Genomic DNA, 13,540 nt, shown 5'->3' on the forward strand with positions numbered 1-13,540 from the left:
CATAAATCTTTCAATTAATCTCTAATGGATGAGAATGCAGGCGGCAGAAGCACTTATAATAAATGGCCTAAGATTATGTGTATTACTGGGTGTAGTTAGAAATGTTTTGAATAAAGTGTAGTGGTTGTTTTGTGAATGTAGTGAAATGATCTGCAACGTTTCTGAACAAAAGAGTCATTTCATTGGCTTTTTCTTTGTCAAAAATATTTTGAGAGCAACAACCCTATCATTCAGGGCACTCATGTAAAGTGCCTCCACATCCTCTTCCCCCTACCAGTCAAGCTCTCTACTTGTTCACCCTCATCCCCAGTCGTCATTTACTTTTAGTCCCGCATTCATTTTCTTCAGTCTCTTTGTCTATCTGTAAATCCCTAAACATCCTCAGCATGGTCTCTCTCTCAATCCACCATCATGCTCTGCATTTCATCCCCAGCAGACACACTCTCTTGTAGTCCTCTCTCATCTCCAACAGCCTAGTCCCTATCTAAGGCCTCTACTTTATGGAGACTGACAACACAATCACCTTTTCCTTCTGGTGATACCGCTTTAGGCTTCCTCCAACAGATAATGCCAGGCCAGCAGAGCATTTTGCCTCCTGATCTTTGGTTAGCATTGGCTGGAGACTGCCTTCTTTAGCTATTATCACTTGGGCTGATGTGTACCAACTCTTGCTGAAGTGGGTGCAGCCAAAGACTCTACTCTTTCATTTGAGGCTGCATGGGCTCATATGGACCTCCTGTATCCTGTGCTAATGAAGATGTCACCTCCTTGAGTTGGGTTTCTGAGGGCATCCTTTCCCGGCAGTTGGAGTCCTATTCAGATACTAAGAAATGCATGAGGCATGGGAGTCATGGTTTAATGATCCCTGATGTAATGTAACATGCAAGGAGAGTCTAGATTAAATTTTTCTGGTAATTGTTAATGTAGCTAGTTTTAATTTTATTTTTTTTTTGGTAGTGTATTAAGGTTAACATGGGTGATCACTAGGCAGTGCAGATGTTGACATTGTCTTCATTTCTTCTCTCATTGGCTTGTGCTGCTGCCACTGACAGGGTGAGCCGGACTTCACAGTGGAGGGGGGAGGGCATGAACCACCATGCCCAGCTGAGGCTACACCCATTCTGCTAACATAGAGCTAGATCTAGCTTTTATCTCTGGGGATTAGAATATAGTTAATGAGCAGTGCAGGACATTGAAGAATCCTACAACTGGTTTGTAGACTGGGCAAATCAAGCTAGTAATGCAGGCTGTGAATGAGAATACTGTTGGGTATATTTAATAAGTAGTGCTCAAGTCACTACATCTTGTCTGTATAAAATCAAGGATTTAATTTGGGAAATTACTGCTCATAGAAGGCCAGAGAAAAGAGAGCTGTGTCTCATTTGTGGAAAGATGATTCATGTGGTGCTGATAAAATATTTTTGTCAAGTATGAGCATGACAAGGAAGTAGTGCTATCCCTTTTTAGATGAGCAGGCCTTTTATAAACTCAGGTTTTGTGTATCAGTGTGGTCTTTTAATTATTGTATTTAATGTTTAAAAATATTTTTTTATCTGCCATGACTTTAACATTTTCTAAGGGTAGGCTGTATCTAGTATATTGTGTACTATATTTTCTATGGACATAATTTCTGGGGTTTGCAACATGCAGAGTTATAGGAGCCAGCTCTGTGGTTGCTACTTTATTGTGTCTAAAGAGGAGTACTTTTTATCGTGCTTGTTACCCCCAGTCATTTTGAAGTGCACAGAATATTTTTAGTTTAGATGGAAGAACAGAGCTGGATTAAGGCATAGGCAAACTAGGCATGTACCTAGGGCTCAAATGTTTAGGGGGACCTTTGCAGATGGGCGCAGGTCTCAGAAGGCTAGGATTGCCAATAGTTTGGATTTTTTTTCTGGGTTCTGTAGATTTGTAAATTATGTATTTCAAAGCTAGAAAGATGGTTAAAGTGTCTGGATATTTTTCAGAGTTTAGCCCTCTTTAGCTCTCCTGTGCCCGCCCACTCCCCCTTCCCCTTCCAGTGCGGAGACTGTGATAGGATCCAGACAATAGGAAGGCTGCTGTAATCACAGGGAAACAGAGCCGAACTGGGGCAAGTTCCTGCGGAAGTGCTGTAAGGAGGATTCTAAGCTCTATATGAACCCTTAGAGAATGTAATTGGAACCAGTGAGTGCCCTGGGGAGGAGGGGGGATTGCTGACAATTGGTAGGAGTATAAGAGGAATAGAGGAAATGTGAGGGGCTGTTGTAGGCTGAGAAAAAAGAGCTGAAAGCAAATGCAAGAACTTTACATAAGAGGGCAGAGAGCAGCATAGCACCAGAAGAGAGAGAATATGTGTATGTGTGCCTGAACAGTGAGTGTACACGTGTGTTATCTGATGCGGAAGAGTATGCATGTGTCTGAAGTATGTGTGTTGTGAATATGCATGTTTTCTGTGACTGATGGGCACAGCCTCTCATATAAATTTATGCTGTAGTGGAGAAATCCGCTGCTACAAAGGTACCTGTGCACATCCTAAATGAAGGAAAATTTCAGCCTGGGGAATTTACCAAGATAATTATTGAGATAATTTTCAAAGAAATATGCCCAAGTAACAGTACTGCCTCCACTCTGCCTATATCCTATCAAAAATGCCAAAGAAAGATACATATTTTCTTTTGCTTCTTCCATTTTGTAAAACTTTTCTCACATTTACAACTTTTTGTAAATTTATACTTAGACATATTGCTCGTAAATCTCATTGTTTGGGACGGTCCATCCTTGGCATCATAGGCAAGTAATTTCCACCTTCCATTACTTCTAGTACAAACTCAGCTTCCCAAGTTTCTCAGTCTAGTGCTCTAGGGCTAGGTAACCTAGTTCCAGTAGGGAAATGCATTTTTTTGGCCAGTCCTTCTTTTGAACTTATATCCCAATTCTGTATGCTCTTTATAGTCCCTGATTTCACCCACTGAAATCAATGCTGCAGATCCCATAATGTAGCACGATAGGGTTGTCACAAATCCAGGACTGGCCCCTCCTGGAACTGTTCCGGCTCTCCAGCTGTAACATTAAGCAACTCCATTTGAAACATATGTCTGTCTGGTCCTCATGTTCACTCACAAACTGTTACTGCCACCGCAACCACGCACTGCAGTTTTCCTAATACCTATGGAAAGGTGAAATGGTAGGAGAAGGCTATGAATCAAAATATGGGGGGAGCAGTGCAGGGGAAATGAGTGTGACTGGTGGGGGGGGTTGAGAGAAAACAAGTAAATTGAGAACCCATGGTAAGGGGGACCCGATATAATGTCTATTTTCTTCTATAGGGTCGTATTAACTATACTGGAACTATGTAATACTTAATATCACATTTACCAGAAAAAATATTAGATTTGATTTCAAGAAGGTGGTATGAAGATGTGCAATGACATTTTGATGTGTGTATTTGAGTGCAGCAAAAAAAGCACATGGGTTGAAGGCTATGAATGCATTTAACAGCTGGAAAACATTTATAATTTCATTTCATATACAGCCTAAAAGTAGAGTTGCTTACCTGTAACAGTGATTCTCTGTAGACAGATGATCTTAGCCACATAAATGGCTGATGTCACGCTGATGGAACCGGACCCGGCCAGTACAAAGCACAGAAAACTGTAGAAACGTTTTCTGTGCTTGTACCTGGATTCTGGCTCTACTGTAACTACTGGAACTGTCAGTTTGATCCAAATGCCTGCTTCAGCTTTGCTGAGGGGAGGGATTGTGTGGCTGTATGATCATCTGTCTATGAAGAATCACCATTTCAGGTAAGCAACTCTGCTTTCTCCTTAGACAGGCTAGATCTTATAGCCACACAAGAGGGAAAGGGAAATGGGACTTAATATACCGCCTTTCTGAGGTTTTTGCAACTACATTCAAAGCGGTTTACATATATTCAGGTACTTATTTTGTACCAGGGGCAATGGAGGGTTAAGTGACTTGCCCAGAGTCACAAGGAGCTGCAGTGGGAATCGAACTGAGTACCCCAGGATCAAAGTCCACTGCACTAACCACTAGGCTACTCCTCCACTCCCAAGCTAAAGGTTGTAGTCAGAAAAGCAGTAAAATTGAACTAAAAAGGTGCTCTTTTGCACCACAGACACTCATTTTGTTCCACTTTATTTTACAAGTGTTTATTAGAATACAGTTTTTGATTGTACACTGCACAGTCTGCCCACTTCTTAGCTTGTGGTTTCAATTGTGTGTTTTTAAAGTATGGTATGTATGTTTGACTATCGTGCATGTTTTTGCTCCTTATTCATATAATTTATTTATTTGTTACATTTGTATCCCACATTTTCCCACCTATTTGCAGGCTCAATGTGGCTTACATAGTATCGTAAAGGCATTCGCCATGTCCGATAAAGAAACAAATACAGGTGATACTGTGGTTGAATAAGGTTACACGTGTTTCAGTTACAATGTGGATCAAGGAGAGGAAAGATCATATAGTGTCCATTACAAGCTTTGGTTATGCTGTGTTGCAGAGTGTAGACATTTATGTTGGGTCGGTGGGGTATGCCTTTTTGAACAGGTAGGTTTTTAATGATTTCCTGAAGTTTAGGTGGTCGTGGGTTGTTTTCACAGCTTTTGGCAGTGCGTTCCATAGTTGTGTGCTTATATAGGAGAAGCTGGATGCATAAGTTGTTTTGTATTTAAGTCCTTTGCAGTTTGGGTAGTGGAGGTTTAGGTATGTTCGAGATGATCTGGTTGTGTTTCTTAATGGTAGGTCTATAAGTTCTGTCATATATCCTGGGACTTGGCCGTAAATGATTTTGTGGACCAGGGTGTAGATTTTGAAAGTGATACGTTCTTTGATTGGCAACCAGTGCAATTTTCCTCGGAGGGGTTTGGCACTGTCGAATTGCGATTTGCCAAATATTAGCCTGGCTGCTGTGTTTTGAGTGGTCTTGAGTTTCTTTGTGAGTTGTTCTTTGCATCCAACGTAGATTCCGTTGCAATAGTCTGCGTGACTTAGTACCATTGATTGTATTAGGTTACAAAATATTTCCCTCAGGAAGAAAGGTTTTATGCATTTGTTTCCACGTTGAGTGGAACATTTTCTTTGCTGTGGAGTTCACTTGGCTCGTGAAAGTGACGTTGCGGTCGATTTTAACGTCGAGTATTTTCAGGCTGTTTGAGATGGGGAGGGTGTGTACTGGGGTGATTAAGGTTGTTTGGTTTATGGTGAGTGTACACAATTTTAGCTGGCCTTACACTCTGTATGTTGTGTGATGTTTTTTGGTGTGACTTTTACTGATATTTCTCTATATATTTTAATGTGTTTTTATGATTTTTGTAATTATTATATCCCTGAGGCAGCCCAGGACTGGGTGAAATGTGGACCACGTCAGGTGATTTTCTAATAAAGATATTTACTTTGAGAGATCTGGTCTTTGCAATAATGCTTTGTAAAAATATGGGTCGTTCACCAGGTTGCTGCTTTGCAAATATCTTGAAGTGAAGATCTCTGCAAGTGAGCCTGAGTCGCCACCACTTCTTGCAGAGAACGGGCTGTAAAGTGGAATGTTGGCGATGAAGGTGTCTGCAGTATCGGATATAGGCTGCTATCCAGTTAGAAATTCTCTTTGTTACTGATAGCCTATGGTTAGGTGAACTGTATGAGAGGAAAAGTTGTGAAAGTCTTCTCTCAGATGAAGTTCGCTTCACGTAGTAGGAGATAACAATTCTACAATCTAATGTATGGAGTAGTCTGTTGCGGTCACTGGAGTGAGGAGGTAGTGAAGATTGAAAGAATAATTGATTAGGTGATAGGAATTCCTTTGGCAAAAACTTCAGTTGTGTTTGTAAAAGAACTTTATCGTGAAGTATTTTGGTTTAAGGCTTATCGTACACAAGTGCCTGTATTTCTTCAATTCTTCAAGCAGATGTTAGTGTTGCCAGGAACAATGTCTTCCAGGAGAGAAATTTGAGATCGGAAGATGTCATGGGCTCACATCTTATTAGAGGGTGCAAGTGTAGTAGGCCTAACAAAAAAACCCCAAAAAAGTTTGACAGTGGGATATTTTATCAATGAATACCATTGATGGAATTTTGAAAAACAGACTGTGCTGTAATGTAAACCTTGACTGGATTATAAGACAAACCGGAATTGAAGAGGTGCAGCAAATAATCCGGAAAGGGCATGAGTATGAGTTGAACTGACGTGGTACACACCAGTGATGTAAACATCTCCATTCTGATGCATAAGATCTTTTCTTGGAATCTTTATGTGAGGCTAAAAGAACCTAAGTACTTAATGGTAACAGAAACTAAGGCCACTTACTGTTGTAGCTGGATCAACCATGCCGTTAGGCGAAGAGATGTGAGATTCAGATGTAGGAATTTGCCAGCTCTGCGTTACCAAGTTGCGGTAAAAAAACTAGTGACTGAGAAGACTTCTGAGGAAGCAGAGGGAACCATGGTTGTCTTGGCCAATAGGGCAGCACTAAAATTAGTTGAGCTGCTTTGTTGCTTGCCTTTTGTAGAGTCCTTGAAATGAGAAGGACGAGAGGGGGAGGGGGAATAAGCATACAGGAGGTCCTGATGTCACTGGATTTGAAATGCATCTTCTGTGACTCTCTTCAGATCTGGAAACCTGGAGCAGAATCATTGACATTTGCTGTTGTGTGGGGTGCAAAGAGATCTATTGAAGGCTTGCCCATGAAAAAGGTACCGATTAACAGTGGTCTTCAAGGACCACTTGTGTGGCTCCAACTGGTGGTTTAAGGAATTTACTAATGTATTCTGCTTCCCCAGTAAGTATGTTGCAATTACATGGGACTTTAGCTCGATTACAAATGTCCATATCCGAAGAGCTTTCCTGCAGAGTTGCAGAGTGTCTGAGACCTCATCCCCCCCCCGTTTGTTGATATAGAACATTGCAACCTGGTTATCTGTACGCAGCTGGATGACATGGTGGTGTAAATGAGATTGAAAAGCCTGAAGAGCCAGTTGAACTTCCATCAGCTGTAAGAGACTGATATTGTTGTGTCACTTCTGCATTGACCATTCTTGTGTATGCAAATCGTTCAAGTGTGCACCCCAACTGTTCTGTGGTGCATCGGTTATGATTTGAATAATTGAGTCTGGTGGACGAGAGTGCCTTTCACGGTATTCCTTGGTAAAGTTCACCACTGAAGAGCAGCCTTGATGTTGTGATTCAGTGAGATATAGGGACTGATTAAACTGGCACCAACGATCTTTTTGATGCCACTGATGGGGCTTCATATGAAGCTTGACTAGAGGCACTACATGAACCGCTGCTGCCATGTGCCCTAACAGGATGAGGATGGATCTTGCCATTGTGACTCGAAGAACAGATAGTTGATGGACAAATGGTGCTATTACTGCTGTTTTGTCCTGCAGAAGCTTTGCTATCATTTGAGGAGTAATAATAATAAGCTCTAATATCTGAGTGGAAATTAATGTAGGTTTTTTGTTGTTGATGAAACCTAGTCCAGTGAGGAGTTGCGTTTAATGCCTGGAGTACTTGGGAGGGGGCCGATGCCATGATGAGCCAGTTGTCCAGATATGGGAAGATATAAAGACCCATCTTGTGGAGATGTGCCATCACTGCCACTACACATTGGAGCTGCCGATAGACCAAAATGGAATACCTTGTACTGATAGTGACTCAGACTCATAGAGAATCACAAATATTTCCTGTAGGTAGGGTGAATTGGGATGTGAAGGTAGGCGTCCTTCAGATCTAATGAAGCCAGCTAACAATTTTTGTCCATAAGAGGTAAAATTGTACAAAAGAATTTCATATTGAATCTTTCTTTCTTCAGATACTTGTTGGGGCCCCACAGATCTAAGGTATGCTTTAAACTCCCCTTCTTCTTTGGATTCGGGGAGCATTTGGAATAGAATCCCTTGTTGTAGTGGTGAGGCTGAACTTCCTCAATCACATCAACTAAAAGCAGACAATCTATTTCTTTCTGTAGCTGAAGAGGTTGGTGAGACAGTAAACCATACGGTCGACTTCTCTTGGTTGGTGGCTTCTTTAGAAAATTTAGATGGTAACCGTTCTTCACAATGCTCAAAATCCACATGTCCATGATTATTGATGACCAATGGAATTTCAGGATTGGGTATTCTGTCAAAAACTAGTACTTAGCTTGTATTTTGAGATTGAGCTGACTTCTGCGCCTTCTTATGTCTCGATTTATGCTTGATTCTGTGGCTGTTGAAACTGCCAAGAAGTCTTCTGAGTGGAGTATTTCTTTTTAGAATTACAGGAAAATTACTTAATGTAATTCCTTGGTTGCTCTGTGTTGTCATCCTCTAGAGCATCCAGCATAGTGCAATCATCCTTGATGGTTTCACTCTCCTAAACTTTGCCTCCAAATTGTGAATCAGCTGTACATGGCGCATCTGCCACCTTCCCGTGCATGTCATCCCTTAGTGCTGACGCCCTAAGCCATGCAACACAATGTGAAGAAATAGCCACTGCTGCACCTTGAGTAGCGGTATCATGTCATGTGATATCCTAATTGTGTTTTTGGAGTATTCCTCCAATTCTGCTATTAATGACTTAAAAGTAGATTTCATGGAGGTAAATAGTGTCAATGGATGCATGCAACTCTTCCATGATTTTTTACGGATATTGCATATAATGGAATTGATGCACTTCAATATGTGCATTTAACATAGAATTTTGATAAATGTGCTTTCCCATTTGATCCAAGAGCTACTGATGTTTGATAGGTGAAAAACTGGAGAAGTCGCGGGAACTGTTACGCTTTCTCATTGCTGATTTTATTATAACTGGGAGAGCTGCTGTTTGCCATGTTCCATGGCGTCTTGTACTTGATTATTTAACATCTAAACTCTTCTTTATAGCTCTTGATGTGTAAGGAGTTGGAGGACTTCATGGAGAGGGAGCACAATTATCTCCTTTGGTGCATCTAAATAATGCAAAATTCTTAGGCAGTTTACCCTGGGATCTGGTTTGAGGCAGATACAATATCCAGTGATTTTGCCATTTTGAGCAAAAACTTAGGACAGTTGGTATCCTCCGGTGGTGAGGGGTCAGAGGGAATACCCGGTGTAGCCGCAATACAGATAATAGACTTTTGAGATGTTATTGGGGTCCCTGACACCTGGTACAAATTCTGAAATAATGAATCATAAAGAAAACTAACATTAGTGAGTGAAGTGTAAGAAGCAAATGTGTTCCCCTTCTCCTTAGATCAAAGACCACTGAAAGAAATAACTCCACAACCAAGTATAATAAAAATAGAGCAATTTATTTTTATTTATGAGAGCAGAAAAGATGATGTGCAAAAAAGGTAAGAATAAAGACAGAGGCAGTCCTGTTATGGAAACAGCTTAGAGTAAACACACATAGATTCCTAGATGGAGTTCTACTCCAGTCAGGCTACTGTATCCCCATAGAGCAATAACACAAAGGTACATGGCACATATACAACCTGATGCAGACCTCTAGATGGCAGTGTGTTCTTCAGATGGTCAGTCTGGTCCGACACTGGCTTGCTGCTTGGGTAGTATGTTGATACAGCAGCCGCTGTCTTTCACGAAAGCCCTTATAGAGAAATCACGGACTACAGCTGTACTGATGATACACACTCTCTCCTCGTGGATGATGTACACGTAACATTGTTATCCCTATTGTTGTGAATTTTGGGGCCACATGATTGTCTCGCTGGCTGCCAGATGCAAAGTACAGAGTCCCACAAATGAACATCTGTTTGTTTTACATCACTTTTTATGCTGCACAAAGTCAAAAGTTATTGAGTCATAATTTCAGGACTGACATGTCATTTATTTTGTTATGTACGAATGTTCCATATTTGAGGTAATAAGTGACCAAAACACCCTCAGAACAAAGGGATCCCACTTACCTCTCCCCCCCCCACCATGACAATTAATAACAAGAAACAGTGTCCCCATCATTAAAAAGCAGTAACTAACTATTTACAAGCCAGTAAAACCATTTCCCACCCACCATGAAGAAATCCAAAGCCCCCCCCCCCCCCCCCCATCCCAGTCACCAATTCCCGACAAAAAAAAAGCACATTTTGATATTGGCAAGTGGAGGAGTAGACTAATGATTACTGCAGTAGGCTGAGATTTTTTTTGACTTCCACTGCAGCGCCTTGTGACTCTGCACAAGTCACTTAACCCTACAATGCCACATTACCCCAGATACCAAAACTGATTGTGAGCCCACTACAAGCAGAGAAAGTTCCTGTACTGTACTGTACTGGACGGGCTGAAGATAGGACCTGAAGTGGTGAACTGGATTAGGAACTGGTTCACGGACAGACGCCAGAGGGTGGTGTTAAATGGAATTCGCTCTGAGGAGGGAAAGGTGAGTAGTGGAGTGCCTCAGGGATTGGTGCTGGGACCGATTTTGTTCAATATATTTGTGAGTGACATTGCTGAAGGGTTAGAAGGTAAAGTTTGCCTTTTTGCGGATGATACTAAGATTTGTAACTCCCGGGAGGGAGTGGAAAAAATGAAAAAGGATCTGCGGAAGCTAGAAGAATGGGTCTAAGGTTTGGCAATTAAAATTCAATGCGAAGAAACGCAAAGTGATGCACTTAGGGAGTAGAAATCCACGGGAGACGTATGTGTTAGGCGGGGAGAGGGATCTTGGGGTGATAGTATCTGAGGATCTAAAGGCGACAAAACAGTGTGACAAGGCGGTGGCCGTAAGTAGAAGGTTGCTAGGCTGTATAGAGAGGGGAGTGACCAGCAGAAGAAAAGAGGTTTTAATGCCCCTGTATAAGTCGTTGGTGAGGCCCCACCTGGAGTATTGTGTTCAGTTCTGGAGGCCGTATCTTGCTAAGGATGTAAAAAGAATTGAAGCGGTGCAAAGAAAAGCTACGAGAATGGTACGGGATTTGTGTTACAAGACGTATGAGGAGAGACTTGCTGACCTGAACATGTATACCCTGGAGGAAAGGAGAAACAGGGGTGATATGATACAGACGTTCAAATATCTGAAAGGTATGAATCCGAAAACGAACCTTTTCCGGAGATGGAAAGGCGGTAGAACTAGAGGGCACGATACGAGATTGAAGGGGGGCAGACTCAAGAAAAATGTCAGGAAGTATTTTTTCACGGAGAGAGTGGTGGATGCTTGGAATGCTCTCCCACGGGAGGTGGTGGAGAGGAAAGCGGTAACATGCGTGGGAATTCAAACATGCGTGGGATAAACATAAAGGAATCCTGTTCCGAGGGAATGGATCCTCAGAAGCTTAGCTGAGATTAGGTGGCAGAGCCAGTGGTGGGAGGCGGGGATATTGCTGGGCAGACTTGTACGGTCTGTCCCAGAGCCGGTGGTTGGGAGGCAGGGATAGTGCTGGGCAGACTTATACGGTCTGTGCCCTGAAAATGACAGATACAAATCAAGGTAAGGTATACACAAAAAAGTAGCACATATGAGTTTATCTTGTTGGGCAGACTGGATAGATTGTGCAGGTCTTTTTCTGCCGTCATCTACTATGTTACTATTATGTTAGTCATAAACAATGTGAAGTTTTGCCTTCCACAGTATCTCTCCGGCTGCAAGGGTAATTCCATGGGTCCTTTGCTGTTCTGGCCATGATGTCGATTCAGCATAACAACCTTGTTATTTTAGTACACTGAGAATCTTGTCAGCAGTCTTTGTATGCAAGGTCGAGGCTTTAGAGATGGAAAGGCTGGGTCTGCATATGAAAGTCAGGTTATTGATACTGGACAATGCCATGTATTATATTCCTATATATTTTCATTATATAGGAATACACATATAGGGCTGGTTTTGCTCCTACACCCGGTGTACATCTGCTGGATGACCGTCTGGAGAGACAGTGTAAGGTCGACTGTGCACTCCTGAGGATAAAGAATTGGCATTTGAGAGGGCTTCTGCCTCCATAGATTCAGAAGTGGAAGTAGACCATGTGTGCCTCTGTGAAGGAGGAGACAGACAGGGCAAGTCATCCTCCAACAGAGAAACCTTCCATATTGTGAGTGTGACCTTGCTCCTGCTGTAAAAAATTTTTTAACAGCAGAAGCATTTCCGAACAAATGTGTGACGGAGATTGTTGTGAAGTCTGCACCTGTAGATGTGGAGAAATAGAAGATGAAGAGCGTCTTTGGAATAAATACTGTGATGAGGTTGAATGATGAGACCTGTGTGTGGAAGTGTGAGAGTGGTGAGAACTCGACCTGCTGTGCCTGCCATGGTGAAAAGAGGAATGCGTATGGTGTTGAAAGGTGTTCCTGTGAGGTGCCAATGTTGACTTTGGAGCCAGGGAATCCTTTTCTGTTATCTGGGCTGACCTTGCTTGTTCATGATATGCAGGGGATGGAACTTGATCTGGTGTGCAGCCTGATGCGCTTCAGTGTCAGGGAATCTCCTACCCTGGTCAGCTCCATCATGTCAGCAGTTGGTAATGCTTACATGCCTCGAAGAGAGTCTGAGTCGAACACCGGGGCTCTTGATTCTGTAAGAGTGGCATCCACTACAGTCTGCCTGCCCTGAGCTCCATGTTCATTAGAGGTGGAGTGCGAGGGAGGCTGTTTCATGGGCTTCTTCCTGGTGCTTTCTTTGGAGGTAGAAACGAGGGAGTTTGGGATCTCTCTCCCGGCCTCAAGGAACGTGTGGAGGATTTAGATTTAGCAGGCTACGCTTCGGTAGTGGAAGACTGCAGGTGATCTCTCAATTTTAACTTGCATATCTTCAATGCTGTAGGTAACATTTGAGCACAGTCGACACACCTTCTGACATCATGCTTCTGACCGAGGCACCTGATACATTTACTGTGTGGGTCAGTTAGGGACATTTTGTGGTTAGAACGTAAGAATAGCCATACTAGGTCAGACCAATGGTCCATCTAGCCCAGTATCCTGCTTCAAACAGTGGCCAATCCAGGTTACAAGTACCTGGCAGAAACTCAATTAGTAGCAACATTTCATGTTACCAATCTTGGGGCAAGCAGTGGCTTCCCCCATATCCATCTCAATAACAGAGATTTTGTAGGTAAAATAATTGGATTAACTAAAAAAAAGGTTTTATTTACTAAACTGACCAAAGTTTAAGTTTGAGAGGAAGCAGAGCCAACTATGAAAGTGTGATTTATTATTGCCTTGCATTTTGTTTTATTGTTTGTCCTTCTCTACACCCCTTCCCGTGCACTCCGCTCCATGGATAAATCCTTCTTATCTGTTCCCTTCTCCACTACTGCCAACTCCAGACTTCGCGCCTTCTGTCTCGCTGCACCCTACGCCTGGAATAAACTTCCTGAGCCCCTACGTCTTGCCCCATCCTTGGCCACCTTTAAATCTAGACTGAAAGCCCACCTCTTTAACATTGCTTTTGACTCGTAACCACTTGTAACCACTCGCCTCCACCTACCCTCCTCTCCTCCTTCCTGTACACATTAATTGATTTGATTTGCTTACTTTATTTTTTGTCTATTAGATTGTAAGCTCTTTGAGCAGGGACTGTCTTTCTTCTATGTTTGTGCAGCGCTGCGTACGCCTTGTAGCGCTATAGAAATGCTAA

The 13,540-nt window shown here is 42.4% G+C and overlaps 1 protein-coding gene across 3 annotated transcripts in view; it reads left to right on the forward strand.

Moving 5' to 3' along the window:
* WDR7 (WD repeat domain 7) overlaps positions 1-13,540 on the forward strand; it is a 754,216-nt gene that overhangs the window by 4,599 nt on the left and 736,077 nt on the right. The window lies entirely within an intron of this gene.

The sequence above is a fragment of the Microcaecilia unicolor genome, chromosome 2 (genome assembly GCF_901765095.1).
Source record: "Microcaecilia unicolor chromosome 2, aMicUni1.1, whole genome shotgun sequence".
NCBI classification, from domain to species: Eukaryota; Metazoa; Chordata; class Amphibia; order Gymnophiona; family Siphonopidae; genus Microcaecilia; species Microcaecilia unicolor.